A 15,440-nucleotide genomic window follows, 5' to 3' on the forward strand; every position below is an offset into this window, starting at 1 on the left:
AAGGGCGACTTTCTAGACGAGATATTTAGGGCGAACTTGTGCCCGAACAAGACGAGAGAGAGAGAGAAACAACATCTTTATTTCCGGCAAGTTGTGACGCGGCCTAAACGTCACGTTGGCGGGCCGCTCGGCTTCAGCTGCCTACTCGCACCGCCCCTTCGCAGGGCTGCGCTTTCAGCCTCTGTCGCTCGAGGGCCACCAACGTCTGCTGGACGGCCTCGCGCTGGGCGTCGTAGTCAACCTTTGCCACCGCCTTTTCCAGGCTCGGTGGCAACGCGTCCGTAGTCCCTTCGCTCACTTTGCAGTTCCACAGTATGTGCGCCATGGTCGCCCGGCCCTTGCCGCACACCGCGCACACATCACTCGCGTACACCTCAGGGCACACGTGTTTTGCAACAACCGGTGTCCACACCACTCGGGTCTGTAGTTGACGTTGCGTCGTCGCCTCCTGCTTCGTGAGTTTTCGGTGGCGCGGCGGGTACACTCGCCTGCCCTCCCGGTACCACTCCAACACCTCCCGGTAGGAGGTGATCGGCAACACCTCGTCGTGGTCTTCGTCTTCTGCATGTCGGGGGCTCGGGCACGCATCACGACTTGTGAGCGCACGCGCCGCCCGGTCCGCTCCCTCATTGCGGTTCTCTCCGGTGGTCACCGGCCTCATGTGGGCCGGGAACCACTTCACGGTGACCGGCATCGTTCTGTGTCTTAGGGCCCCGCACACCCTGTCCGCGCGCGGGGACACATTGTCCTTTGCAAATTTCATGATCGCGCTCCTCGAATCACTCAGCACCGTGGTACAGTGTGGGTCCGCCAGGGCTAACGCGATAGCCAGCTCCTCCGCTTGTCCCGGGCTTCGCGCCCGCACGCTGCATGACGCTAGTAGCTCTCCGGTAGTCGCCGCACACACCGCCACGGCGTAGGCTCCCGGCTTGTCCGGGTACCTCGCCACGTCGACGTATCGTGCTCCGTTGTCCGTCGCATGCGTGGCCGTGAGGGACTTCGCCCTCGCCAGCCGTCGCCCTCGATCCACCTCTGGGTGCATGTGGCGCGGGATCGGCGGCACCTGCAACGAGCTGAGCAACCCGCGAGGAAACGAGCAAAGGTCCTTGCGTCTCGTTCGATCTCCGAGAATGACTGCCTGCGTTCGTGGCGTGATCTCTTGCGTGATCTCCCCCTCGCAGTGCACGTGCGCTCGCGCCTCCGTTGGCGAACACAGACAAGCTCGCGCTCCCGGTGCCGAGTTTGCGCTGCCGGTTGCAGCCGGTTCTTGCGCGTGCAACGCGTCCCACTTTGCGACATCTCCGAAAGCATGCGGCGGTCACGTACCACGAGACACAAGGGATGGACAGACCCATGGCTTTAGGAGCTTCGCCCCTAAAAAGGCGACAGAAACGACAACATTTCTCCCCGCCGCTGGCAACGTTCTAGAATAGCGCAGTGGTGGAGCATTTACCTGCTACGGTGGATACCTGTTTTTAAAAACAGCTGCCATTTTCTTGACCGAACCGCAACTGCAACACGACAGCGACAGTCAATCGCTGAAGGGGGCACTTGTCGCTTTCGCCTTAAAATTCGTTTTATACATGCGTTTTCAAGCTTACGTATAAACAGGTATAAGCTGCTCACAATTTGCTCGCTTAAGCCAAGCAAGTTTAGGAAACGTGTTGAAATATGCGCACACATAAGCGAGGTCTGCCCGCATTCTTGGGGCGACAGAATGTGTAGCGTTGCAGCCCTGCTAACGTGTGTTGCGAATCATTCGCCGTAGAGAGAGCTAATAGACATCAATGAGACCATTACAAAATATTTTTCACATGAAGTAAAGGTCAAGGAGTACCATGCTACGTCCATGAAAAATGTTATCATTCTTCTAAAATCTATGTCTTCAGGAAAACATAACACTGTCTGTCAGATCCTCAGTTTAGAAGACTCGAACTATAAGCTTGAAGAAATCATGACTCCGCATAGGAATTTGTTGCAAACCGTGTGCAGAAGTTACCAGTCACGGTCAGAAGGGTTCTGCTTTCAGTATGTAAAAAGAGTTGGAAGCATAAGAGATGTGGAACAAACAAAAACCTAAAACAAGACATTTCCGCGTCGAAGTCGCCCAAGAAAGACTATTGTCGTTATAAAACGAGGAAAAGAATGAAGGCGACACAGCCGTCTACCAGTTCTCTGAGAGCCAGAAATAAAAAAAATAAAAGAATCTGGAAGAATGGAGGCAGCAGGAACTCACGCTCCGCTCAAGGTTTAAAAGATACATCTCTGTTGGCCTGACGGAAGAAGCCCGAATGAACACCTAAAACTTTCAAAAATCAGGGTTTTGCTCAAACACGTGCACAACCAGCCGCAGAGCGGAGGACGCTTCCGTGTAGCTGACGCAGTGTGGTTCAACCCCCCCCCCCCCTCAAAAAAAACGAGAGACGGATTGTGTAGGAGGAGCAGCTCGGTAACTCATAAGTAGTTTCACTCGGACGGCCGTCATTTGTCGTGACGGGTAATATTGAACGATGTTTGAAATTTAATACTAAGTATTAGTTTCATATGCTCTGCCCTGCTAATTTGCGTTGTTACTAAGGCGAATACACTATCTGCCCAACAAGGCAAAAAGGCCGGCGTTGCGACTTGCGGGTGCCCCAGGTAATTTCCCGTGCTCGCGTGGAACGCAGCTGTAGAACACAATCGAGCCAAGAAGAGAAACTAAACGCAAAAACCACATACAGAGCGACCCATCATGGCTCCACGAGACCGTACGACACATTGCGTGCCAGGAAACGCCATCAGTCTGCCTTTTGTTCATAGGAACTCTCGGAATGATACTCGTAATGTATATGCATGAAGAGTATGAAAAGTACTTTAAGGTGGAGCAGTTTCTGTGCAGGCTACGCACAGTGGACTACGCAAGTACGCAAACAATACCGAGAGAGAGAGAGAAATCACTTTATTTTCCAAGCAATTGGCTAGGAACGCTTGGTGGCGGCCGGCCAAAGGCTGGCGGCGAAGCTGGCAGCTCCGTCAACCCGAAGTAGCTGCACCCCCGGTTGCGAGCTGCCCAACGCGTCCTCCCACTGCTCGACGCTGGAGATGGGGGGGGGGGGAGTGGGTTAAGACGGCAGGCCCACATGGCGTGGGTTAGTGTGTCCAGGGAGTCACAGAGGGGACAGTTGGGTGTAGGGAACTCAGAGGGTTAGATCTTCTGGAGGAGGGACCGACTGGTGAGGGAGTATGTCTGAAGCAGTCGCCATAGGCGCTCCTGATCGTAGGTGAGGGATGTGTGGCTAAGTGGTAGCGGTGGCGGGAGAGGCGGTAATGTTCCGTGACCTCTTGGTACGAGAGCAGACGATCGCGGGCTGACCGAGCACCATGGTAGAGAGCAGGAGCGAGCCTGGCACGGCTGGTGAGTTCTCGTGCTGCTTTGTGCGCCGCCTCGTTGCCTCCCACACCAGTGTGGGCCGGGGTCCAGACGATGTCGACTGGTTGATTAGGAGATTTTGGAGGATAATTTTGAGTGCCGTAGCCCAAATGCTACCGCGAATGAAGTTTCGAACGGCCGTCTTCGAATCAGTGATTATAATGTGTGGTTGCGGCCAAGTGATAAGGGCCAGGGCTATTGCCGCCTCTTCCGCCGTTGCGGGGTAAGATGTTCGTACGGTGAGGGAAGTGACTGGGGGAGAGTTGGGGTGAGTGACCACTACTAGAGCAAATCCTTCCGCGTGTCGGTACTCCGCGGCGTCTACATACATGGTGGTCGGGGAGATGGGGTATTTATTTGTAAGGGCACGGGCACCTGTATTTATCTGTAGGGCACCTGCGCTCCGCGTGAAGTACTGGGGGCATGTTGCGCGGGAATGGACGTATGCGGAGGCAGTCTAGGATGTCTCGAGGCAGCGACGCTTCGTTCTCTACCAATTCCGGGATGCCAATTCGTAAGCGGGGAAGAATGTACCGGCCTGTGTAAGAGGAAGGGAGGCGGCGTAACTGGTTAATACGATGGGCCTCTAGTAGCTCGTGGGCAGTATTGTGTACTCCATACGAGGCGAGTCTGGCAGTGAACGAGGGGGGGGATTAATGCTGCCTTGTATGCCTTTCGGATGAGGCAGTCAATTTTGTCTATGTCGGAGGTGGTAAGCTTAAGGTAGAGGAGAGAGTACGTGATCCGACTGATGATGAAAGCCTGAACTAGACTGATTCGTTCTCTTTCCTTGAGCCCGTGGTGACGGCTAGCGATTCGTCGAATAAGGCCAATTGTTTGATTTACTTGAGATTTAAGTAGGGAGAGAAATTTAGCGTTACCTCGATTGCGTTGTATTATTACGCCTAGCACTTTAAGTGTTTCCACCGTTGGCATGATTCGGTTACCGAGGGAAACTTGTATGTTCGGCGAATCACGACAAGACCGGGCAGAGAGAATGAGTAGGGCAGGTTTTTCTGGAGAACAGCATAACCCAGCGAGTTGAGCCTCTGTCTCCACGATATGGGCACCCTGTGGAAGGATGGTTTCTATCTGAGCATCGCTACCTCCAGGTACCCACATCGTAATGACGTCGGTATATAGACCGTATCGGAGGCCAGGTACCGAATCTAACTTTTTGTGGATGTTCAGGATTGCCAAATTGAACAAAAGAGGACGCAATACAGAACCCTGGGGTGTACCTATGTAAGGAAGTCGGATGCGATCAGTACGGAGCTCGCCTACCTGGAGTACGGCGGTGCGTGCGGTGAGAACATCACGTACGTAGTTGTAAGTGCGCTCTCCTGAGTAGATAGACTCTAGGCCTCTGATTGGATTGGATTGGAAAACGTTTATTTGACCTGCAGTAAAGCTCGCGCGCTTTAGACGCGGCCTACTTCGTCTTCTTGGCGCGCCTGCAAGTGTCTCGACTCACCTTTTCAGGCTCGACGATTCCCTGCCTGGCTAACGCCTTGATGACCCGCTGGATGTCCTTGAGTTGCGTTTCTTGGTCTTCTGTCCGCGTCGCCCGTTCAAGCGGCGGCGGCAACATTCGTCTTTGTGCTTCATCCGGATGCTTTTTGCCATCACACAGAATGTGTTTCATGGTGGCTCTTTCGTCACGGCACACCTTGCACTTGTCGTCTGGGTACGTGTTCGGGTACACCTTGTGTAGTAGTGCTGGGTTCGGCAGCCTTCATGTTTGTAGCTGTCAGAACAGGGCCGCCTGTCTCCTTTTTAGGCTCTTGAGTGGTTGTTGCAGTTCTCTCCTTGCCAGTCTCTACAGTTTGGTGATTTCATCGTATCCTGTCATTCTGTCTTTGTTGATGTACCACAGCTCCGGGCATTCCTCTCGGGCGCGGTCCGTTAGCTCTCGCACCCGAGTATTTGCCGTTTCGTTGCGGCTTGTGTTTTTCTCCGATACTTCTCCGGTGTGTGCCGGTATCGACTTGATTTTAACGTTTCGTTTTTTTATTTCGGTCGCCTCTAGGATGTTCATGGCCTTAGGGCTGATCCTTCCTGTGGCATAGCTCTTGACTGCTTGTCTTGAGTCACTGACGATTGTTCTGCAGTCTTGATCAGCAAGGGCCAAGGCAATGGCTATTTCTTCGGCTTCTTCAGCCTTCTTACAGTTCACCCTGGCTGCTGTTCTTGTCTTCCCTTCGTTGTCCACTAGTACTATGGCATAGCTGTCTCTATGGGCGTACTCCGCCGCGTCCACGTATCTGACATATGTATCGGTTGCATGCATGCCCACCATGGCTTTCGCTCTGGCTTGTATTCTGCCCGCGTTATGCTCTGGATGCATATTCCGCGTTAGAGGGTCCACCCTGATGCATCTTCTGGCTTCGTCCGGTATTGAGCATTTGGAGCCTTGCTGTCTGTGATGCGTGATGTTTAGGTTACCCAGAATTCTTCTTCCGGCATTTGTTGTAGTGAGTCTCTCCAGTTGGGCTGCACGCTGCGCTTCCGCTATTTCGTCGAGCCTGTTGTGCAGGCCTAGCCGGAGCAGTCTCTTCGTGCTCGTGTCTTCCGGTAGTCCTGGGGCCGTCTTATACGCTCTTCTGATGAGCACACTGAGTTGTTCTTCTCGCTTTGGTTCCATCTGTGATCCGCTGCCACGTACGTGATATGGCATATCACAAAGGAGTGGACTAGCCTTGTGAGATTGTCTTCTCTCACGCCATCTCTCCTGTTCATGATCCGTTTGAGCATTCTTAGTGCGTTTGCTGCCTTGCCTGTTATTCGTGTGATGGTGCCGCCGTTGGTTCAGTGTGCTTCAATAAGCATGCCCAGGGTTTGGATCTTGTTGACTGTTGGGATTTCGTTGCCTTCGCCGGTTCTGATTTTGATTTTTTCGCTCTCTCTGGTCTTGGTTCGGTGCGCTTTCTTTAGCTGGTAGATCAGCAGCTTTGATTTGCTGGGAGACCATCACAGGCCAGACCCTTCCAAACTTTCTTTTATCGCCTCTACCGCCCTTTGCATAGTGGCCTAAATGTGCGCGTCGCTTCCGCCATTCACCCACAGTGTAATGTCGTCCGCGTAGATTGTGTGGCACAGGTCTTTGATCTGTATCAATCTCTTGGCCACTCGGATCATCACGAGGTTAAAGAGCATGGGGGAGATGACTGCCCCTTGTGGGGTGCCCTGGCTGCCCTGAGGATCGCACTATGGGAGAGTCTGTCGAATGCTTTTGTCAAACCTAGCGCAAGGATCGCCGCTGCGTCGCGTTTAGGTCGTTGGGAAATTATCTCTTGGTGTAGCTGCAGGAGAACATCCTGGGTGGACAGTTTAGGTCTAAGCCCTAGAACTGTGAGGGAAAGGCTTCCGTGCTCGTGATGTGAGCGGTTAGTCTGTTAAGGATTACATGTTCTAGCACCTTGCCCATACACGAAGTGAGAGATATGGGTCGAAGGTGTTCGATGGTAAGAGGTTTGCCTTGCTTAGGAATGTTATGGAGGCATGTTTCCATGCTGGGGGAAGGGTGGCTTGAGTCCAGTAATAATTAAAGTAAGCAGTTAGAGCCGCAATAGCAGGTTCATCTCGGTTGCGAAGAAGTTTGTTGGTCACGCCATCTGCACAGGTGCGGATCCTGGCCGAATCAGTAAGAGGGTGCTTCTTACTTCTGCTTCCATGACGGGTGCGTCCAGTGTTTCGTTAGGCGAGCCGGGGTATGACGCGAGTGGAATCGAGGGACCGGTGGGGATGTAATACTTGCTCAATGTGCGCAGGAGTTGTTCGTTATCCCCCGAGAATTTCTGCAATATAACTGTGAGGTGGTTGCGTTGTTCCGTCTTAGAGCCCGTCGGATCTAGAAGGTGCCTTAAGAGGGACCAGGTGTGTTTCATGTTTAGGGTGCCTTTAAAGCCGTCACAGATCTCAAACCATCGGTTACGGGTAACCTCAGCCGGATATCTGAGAATTCGAGACGAGCAACCCTAAGCCGAAGTTTCCTATTATGTTTTTGCTTCCGCCATCGGCGCTGTATGCCGCAGTGCGCTGCCCAAAGATGTAGGTGTGGGTCGACCGTTTCCGCCGGTATGCGTGGATCAAGGGGAGTACTGGTGTCGGACATCGGCTGCCATTTTCTGGACCTAGCGCTCGAGACCTAGCGGTGAAATTTCTGGGTCGTCATGACCACGGCGCACCTCTCGGAATATGTCTCAGTTCGGTAAGTGGGTCCTGCGGAGACGAGTATGAGAATGTTTGCTTAAGGACAGCGTGGTTTGAATGATGAAATGATCGCTGCCTAGTGTGTGAGTCAGGTTGGCCCAGGCTGTCTCAGAGCCGTTTAACGTGAGCGTGAGGTCCGGGGAGGAGTCCTTCTAAACGCCGTTACCCACACGCTTTGGGGTCTGCCAGTCCGATTCAATCACAAAGCGGAGTGCCTGTATGAGATCCCAGAGGCGCTGTCCTTTGCGGGTGCTGTGGTGATGCCCCCGGCGGTATGTGACGGATTGAAATCCCCCGTGACAAGGAGTGCGTGGGGACCGGCCTCGCGTTTTGCTAAGGAGAGTAATTGGTCGAATGAGTCGTTGACTGATCTGGGAGTGCTATAAAGGTTTAGTACGTACAGTTTGATATCACCACTTTGCGGAGGGTATACCGCCAATAAATCGTGAGGGATCGAGATGCCGTAAAATTGTATACGCACGGCCGACACGTTTCGATTCACCAAAACGGCAATGGTTAGATCGCGCGTTCCTTGATGGGCCTTGTAGCCGGCAAGCGAGACTTTTGTAGCTGCTTCCTGAAGAGTGACTACAATGAGGGGAGTTTCTTCGGCCTGTACGAAGGTCCGTAAGGCGCATCGCTGGTTACGATACCCCCTACAGTTCCACTGCCAGACCCGTAGAGTATCCGTTTTACATTTCGTCGGTGAGTGCATCGGAATCCGGGAGAGGTGTGCGGGAGGGAGTAAGAGCGTTTACTGCAACGAATAGTTCGCGGACGGCTGGGTGCATTTCCGCGCCCCATGACTCAATGTTGCCTTGAATAGTGCCTATATTGGCGAAGAGGGTCTGGTGGAGGCAGATGTATTCAGCCTGTTGCGTCGCAAGGACTTGAGTACATTTGCTCTCGACTTGATCGATCTGGTCTCTCAATACAGCGTCCTGTTGGTGAACGCCCTCGAGGGTGGATGGGGCTTCCGAGACTGCCTTCCGTTTAATGGGAGGAGGTGCAGGATGGGAGGTGTCATCACGCGAGGGGGAAGCATGTGTTTTGAGCATAAGACTCTCCTGGCGGAGAGCTTCATTTTGTTTTTTCAGAAAGACTACTTCGGCTTTGATGGCCGCAAGCTCCTTGAGGAAATCCGCGTATGCGACCGAGGGGAAGAGTAGAATGGCCCTGAGCAGTGGTGGGACGGCGCTAAGCAGATCACCTGGGGGTCAAGAGATTGCTGGCTTGGTGGGTCGTTCCTGCTGCGCTCAGCAGGGGTGGCGAGGTAGCAGCTCCGGCTTGGGATCGATGAGAGAGGTCCGGTCCACGCCCGGTTTGTCCGGAGGAACCGGGCCCGGGAGGGTGACGTGTGGAGTCCTCTTTTCCATGGCCAGGTGGGGTAGTGGCGGACTGGGAAAGGTTCTGCGATGCGATCTGGGCGTAGGTGGATGTGCGGCGCTTGAGTTGATATCTCCTGGGGAAGTGCGATGAGCCGTTGAGAAGGGTGCCACCACACACGATGCATTGGGCGTGACATGGGTGTTGCTCCGTGGGGTTGACTTGGCCGCACCGGGGGCAACGGGGGGGGGGGGGGCAACTTGGTGCGGGGACACACGTCCGACCTGTGGCCTGAAGACAAGCACAGGGGGCAGGCTTCGGTTTTTCATCGAAATGGGTGGCAACGGTTCGTCGTTGAGCGATATCGTATCCAGAAAGGTACCCTTGTTCTGTGAAAGAGAATCTGGGCCATGTTCGACGTGTTCAGTCTTTTAGCGTCCAAAATTAGAAGGTCAGGGTTGAACTCGCAAATACTCTTCTAGGCTTGCTCTTCGGTGTCCTCCTCAGGGATATTAAATATTACTCCAGTGACCGTGTTGGACGGAGCGGCCACATTGGACGAGACCGAGAAAGGCTGGTTCTTGATTTGAAGGGAGGGTATCGCCACATATGTTTTTGCGCGCTCTTGGGAGGGTGTACTCACCAGGATATAATTGGCGATCCTGTGCGGCCGAAGAGCAGGACAGGTATAATGGCAGCAGAAGCCATTGAAAGTGAAAGCCTTGTGCACCTCATGAGGTTAAGAGGCAGTGTTTCCAGCAGTGGTTGTCCCAGAGTTCCTCGTGCGCGCATAGAATGCGGCTAACGAACTATTTCAAAAGGAGAAATAAAACATAAAAGCACAACACCAGCGCAAGCCCGCCCTGGCTCCACGAGCACGTGCGGCTTGCGGCTCCATAGCGTGTACTGTAAAGCTGGCAGTCTGCTTGCTGTTCGTCGGAGCCAAGGGCGGGACTGCAGCGGTGTCTCGGAAGGGGAAGTGTTGGATACCTGCTGTAACTACATTATTAGCAACAACCAACCAATTGGCAACAGCCGCTTGACACATCAAAAAACGAAGCACAGGAAAAAACATGAAAAACGAAAAGGGAAAGCCAAGTGTGCATAAAACAAATATGTTGTCACGTCCTATTAGCCCATCTCCTATCCAATATTTTCGTTAGGGGAAGTAGAAAACGGAACCGTTTTCTTCAAAAGAGAAGAAATAAATAAAAAAATAACAAAAAAAACAAACGAAAAGTGAAGTAAACAGGTTAATACCAAAACGCACTGTCAAAAAAAGCAAACCAGAAAATCAAAGCTGAAAATACAAGAAAAAAATAGCAGCATTTCCACTCCGTGGATGATGGCGAGGGTGCGTATTACGGGGACTCGAAATGACATCCAAGTTGCGCCCCGAGTGACATCTGATTTGCGCCCCGACCGTCATTCGATGTGAGCCGTGAGTTGCACTTCGATTCTTCCCTAAATAAAACAGCAACTCATGGCTCAAATAATTTCGCTTGATTTTCGCTTGATGGTGGTGTGCGCACGGATGGACGCGGACGGACATTGGGAGGTCCTAAGGCACTCCGCACCGTTACAGGCGAGGGAGTAAGCCGTTTGACTCTCGTGTCCCAACTCACGATCGTAACCCAATGGGTAAGACGACTGACACCAACTATGCCTGGTCTACCAGACACAGGCTCGAATCCTGCCGGTGCCTGTGTGATTTTTTAAATGCGAATGCATTTCATAGTCGAGCCATGTCAGGCGCCGTGCGACGTCCACGCGCCCGCAGATGTTATCTCTCCGCTCTCACCCCCTCTCCCATAGCAACAGCTGCGAGCACGCCCGCTCCTCCTCTCCCCTAGCAACCGGAGCAGGTGGTGCGGGCGGATCAGCGGCGAGTGAGTGGAGAGGAGGAGCGCGCTCGGGCGTGTGAGGGCGCTCGCATCGCGGGAGCTCACCGGAGCTCCCGCGTGTGTGGGAGAGTGTAGGCGAGGGTAGGCGCGGTGCTTCGGTGCTTCTCCTCTCGACGCTCGCCCCACTCTCCCGTTCGCTCGGTCGATCCTCAGGTGAAGAGGCGCGAGGCCGAGACCAAGCGGCAGCGGCGCCGGGCCGATCCTGGTGCATTCGCATGTCCTCACGATTCCCTTCGGGGAGGTGGGGTGAATTTTTTTAGGTGCATATTTAGGTGCACCAGTGTGCCTTCGAAGCGATTATTGAGGCAGTGGGGGGGGGGAACCTCCAGGATCTTTTCAGGCGGTAGCCAAGCACGGCCATTGAAGCTGCCCGGTTGCCGTACATGAGCCTGCCGCAACTAGGTTCACTTGGTGGTTCGCGTGATCCGAATCGGAGCGCCGATTCTCCGATCACGCACAGATTCTAGGAAGCTGAGATGCCTGCGGAGACGCCAGTAAAGAAGCAAGCGCCGGGAGTATCACGGCCACCGCGTAGCAAGTGGCAACAGCACCCGTTCCCGATGCCAAACAACATACGCTTTCACCAAGGCACCCCAACTACCGGCAACGACATCCGTGCCGTCGGAGAACGTCAATCTGGGCGGTTCAGGGTCGGCCGCCTCATTATACGTAGTGATAACGAAGTTCTTCTAAATCCTGGTGCCCTAGCCACCCGCGAGCACGTCGCAGTCTGCTGGGTGCACTATTGCACTGGGTGCACTGCTGGGGGAACTGGGTGCACTACTCCGCTAGTTTTTCTGGGTAACCAGATTCCTCGCTGGCTGTCAGGACGTGTAAGCCGCAGGCGCACGTCCCACACAACGAGGGCCCGGTCGCAACCATGTCCGCCTCCTCCTTTCGCTTGCTGTCGCCAGGGGCACCGCGGTCTTTCCGTGCCGGATGAAGGCGAAGTTAGGACTTAGTGCTCCGGTACTCTGCGCAGCAAATGAAGGAAGAATTTGCGGAGGGTTTGTCGAAGTAGACTTCATTCAGGTATTGATGTCCTTTTCGTCGTACTCATCGCTGACGAACAAATCGGCCTCCAGTTCGTACAAAGCGATTCTATGATGAGTACACTTATCGTGAAACTTCATTTCCTCGTTCCTCCTGTTTACAGCGCGCAGGTGTTAGCAGAACTGGATGGTCGAGGTATCAGGATTCTTAAGAAGCCTTTAAAATGCAGCTATGCCCCTGTGACGGCTTTTCTCACAAAGGCAAGGCGGCGACGTAGCTCCTTCATGGCTGCTGAATCAGCAAAGCCAGGCGACCGGGTTTCTTCGGCACGAACAAGGGGCAGACACGTTTGATGACGAGACCAGAAGAATCGGGTCGCTTCAAAGATATATCAGGCCTTTCGTCATCAACTTATGTGCCGCATCTGGTCAGGTCAGCTCATGGCTTCAGTTTCCCCGGTTTCGGCATCATGCGAGCAATGACCTTTGTCCTTGTCCCCATGCCCATGCGAGCCGCTTCTTTATTATTTCTATCAACATTCTATGCAGTCTGTTCAATCGTTACCACTGATACTAGGGGAGAAAAACTACCACATAAGACGTTTTACATGGACTTCCGTGTGTACAACGTCTTTTCACCAATACAAATCCCAATCTAAAGCTTCAAATTACGAGTTTTTTTTTTTGGCTTTGCTTTCTTTCTATTGCTGTAAAAGCTTACATGTGATCCCAAGATGTTGGACTTCAGTGCTGACAGACTTGTTTGAAAAGTACACTTCACGCTTCAAACAAACGTTAAATCAAAGTTCGGTGATTCGCCAACAAAGCCTCGAAGCAACATGAATACGCATAGAAGAACTGTACTGTTTTGGTGACAAGCTTTTTTATAAAACAAACAGTAAGAAGATAGCAACTACTGTGAACGCACGTTCATTCAAACCGCAGGGGGAATCCATCTTTGTTGTAATTAAGGAAGTTTCGAACTAATGAAAGTGGATAATAACAACAGTTCAGGGAGACTGAGGAAAAGTAGGGAATTTTAAACACTTTGATGCCTGAAAAAGTCAGTGATTAAAAGGCGACAGCCAGCACTTCTTTCTCTAAAGAGTAAATGTGGCGATAAAGATATTTCACATTCATCAGAACGGAAGCTGAGACGAATTGCATTGTATATTTCCATCACTTTCGAACAGACGGTCATACTGGTACGGCGTCGTCCATCTCGTCGTCGCTACTATAAACGCTTTTGGGCTTGTGGCCTGAGAAATGATGTGCTTGTCCGGCAACGCACCACACACCATTACCCTCGTGTCCACATTGGCATATTCCGCAAAAAGTGTCTTCTAAACCGTACGCCATGATGGTTTTCACTCGACTTCACTTCCTTTTTCCGTTTCGGAAGTGACACAGACTTCCTTTTTCCGTTTCGGAAGTGACACAGCCTCGCGTGTAGCAGAAAGGTAAGGTTCTCTGGTTTCAAGCCGCCAGCGCTGTGGTGGGTAGTTTAAATTAAACCTAGAAGAACGTAGCTCTGTTCAGCTGAACGGTCTATTAAACACATCGACTTTTACGGAGACTGGTCGGACCAAATCGTACAATTTAAATTAGGATAAATTAAAAAAACTGAAGTTAGAATTACAAAGCTCTCGCTGCATTTCAAAACATAAATGTGGAGGGTGCCAGTGAAGACCACCTCCACTGATATGTTATGTATTTTTGTGCATTAGTAGTACCGTCTGTTTCACGTGTAACTATGAATCCAACCGGCTTGAAATTTACACCTAAAACCAGCTCAATTACCCATTGTATTCGCACCACAGCCAGAAACAAATATTTTTAACTGCGCGTACTACATGGGACAAAAGCGTTTAAATATTTTGTCATGGTATGTTAAAATAAAAGCTTAAGCAAAGTCCTCCCAAAAAAACCTTTGTAATCACAACGGTTGCTTTACCGAGACTCAACCATTCACCGATTCCAACTCGCCAACGATGTCAACTTTTATGCCACAAAACACGGTCTACCTTCACCGGTAATGGCATAAGAAACACCTACGAGATAATCAAATTGTACAAAATATTGCCCCAATACCATGAAAATTGTATCCCTCCAGTAGTTTCGGCACCGCGTGTGGCATTACTTTCTATGCATTCTCTTTGCCAGTAGTTTAAAAACTAAAGCAACTAAATTATCAGTTCCGACGCGAATCGTGTTTAGGCTGTTTTTATCGCACCACAAATTCAGACTAGATACATGCTGTCACTGTGGCAATATTTAGGACACGGCAAAAAACATTGCCCAATAGGGAGGTTCACGACGTCAGATAAATTCCTAGGCAGTAGGGCAATGATTGCGACAGCAATTAGTAGCTATCGACGCTGATGAAACATGGTTTTCTACTTACATAAATTATCGCCGCATCCAATAAGATTCTAGCCGGCAAAAAACTTTGTGCCCAAGATAGAAATCTTGCTTCAGGAACTGGTCTTCCTGACCCGCTACTAACATGGTCCACACTTCGACTCTCCTGAAATACACAGAAGTCCACAAGACAAAGGTTTTCGTTAGTAATTTTTTATCTAAGTTAGATATAGCCACAGGTATATTTCACAATTACACGCGCACATGGAAGTCAGGTATAAAGGAAACACCATAATGAAAATACGAACTTGAACTAGGCCATTTCCCGTATGTTTAAACGGCCATTGCCTCACCTAAACATTGTGACCTCGTAGGAAGCACTGCGAAACCATTAAATTCTCAATTAAGCCAAAATGTGGCCCCAAACACCCTCTCGACCTGAAAATTGTCCAAAAAACAATCAATAGCGCCAATGGAATAAAAGCAAAAAAGGAAATTTAGTGCGTCTGGGATTCGAGGCCGAATCCTCAGTGTGTTATTATTTATATTGCAAAGCGACCCCTAAAACTGGCCAGGTTTAGAACTGGAATTGTCATACGACGCACAGGAGTCATTGTGTGTGTGTGCATGAGTGCGCGTGCGCGTGTGCGTGCTTGCGTGTGCGCGTGTGTGCGTGTGTGTGTGCGTGCGTGCGAGCGTGCGTGCGGTTCGAGTTTAATCACCCCTTTGTAACCACGCAATGCACTACTTGTCTTTGTTTCCACCTATAAGGGCGGTTGGATGCGAACGTCGGTAGCAAGCATTTAGCTGTGTGTACTGGAGTTCGGCGCACGATAAACATCCCCAGGTCGTCAAAATTATTCCGGAACCCTCCACAATGCGCGCCTCATTTCCTGCGTTGCGTCGGCGCGTTAAACACTACAATCAATCAAACAGGCAATGAAGCATTTATTTTCACGCTTTGAATTAATATAGTAGCCTTTAAATGTATTTAGTATGTCTCTTGGTATGAGCAGTATAACTCTTAGCTACACTGAATGAAGTAGCCGGTAGGTTGTAACAAAGTCCTATTCTGCTCATATCGCTGCATGATTTTTTTTATGCTCTGTACGTTTTTACGACATTACGCGGTATCACGAAATTTTCTCGTATGCATCTAGCGCAATAAAGAGGAAACCCCAAGTGTGTTTTACGGATAGGCTACGGCAAAAATTCTTATCCTCTGTATCTCAT

At 51.3% G+C, this 15,440-nt stretch overlaps 1 protein-coding gene across 1 annotated transcript in view; it reads right to left on the reverse strand.

The window, feature by feature from the left end:
• The window catches only part of LOC144150209 (pancreatic lipase-related protein 2-like), a 77,114-nt gene extending 62,744 nt beyond the window's left edge, over positions 1 to 14,370 (reverse strand). Inside the window, exon 1 of the mRNA XM_077682057.1 lies at positions 14,251 to 14,370. The gene's annotated coding sequence lies outside the window, so the exon portion shown is untranslated. The remainder of the gene's footprint in view (positions 1 to 14,250) is intronic.
• Positions 14,371 to 15,440: the final 1,070 nt, after the last annotated feature.

This window comes from Haemaphysalis longicornis, unplaced genomic scaffold (assembly GCF_048455015.1).
Source record: "Haemaphysalis longicornis isolate Haplotype H1 unplaced genomic scaffold, Haemaphysalis longicornis Haplotype H1 scaffold_8, whole genome shotgun sequence".
Lineage (NCBI taxonomy): Eukaryota > Metazoa > Arthropoda > Arachnida > Ixodida > Ixodidae > Haemaphysalis > Haemaphysalis longicornis.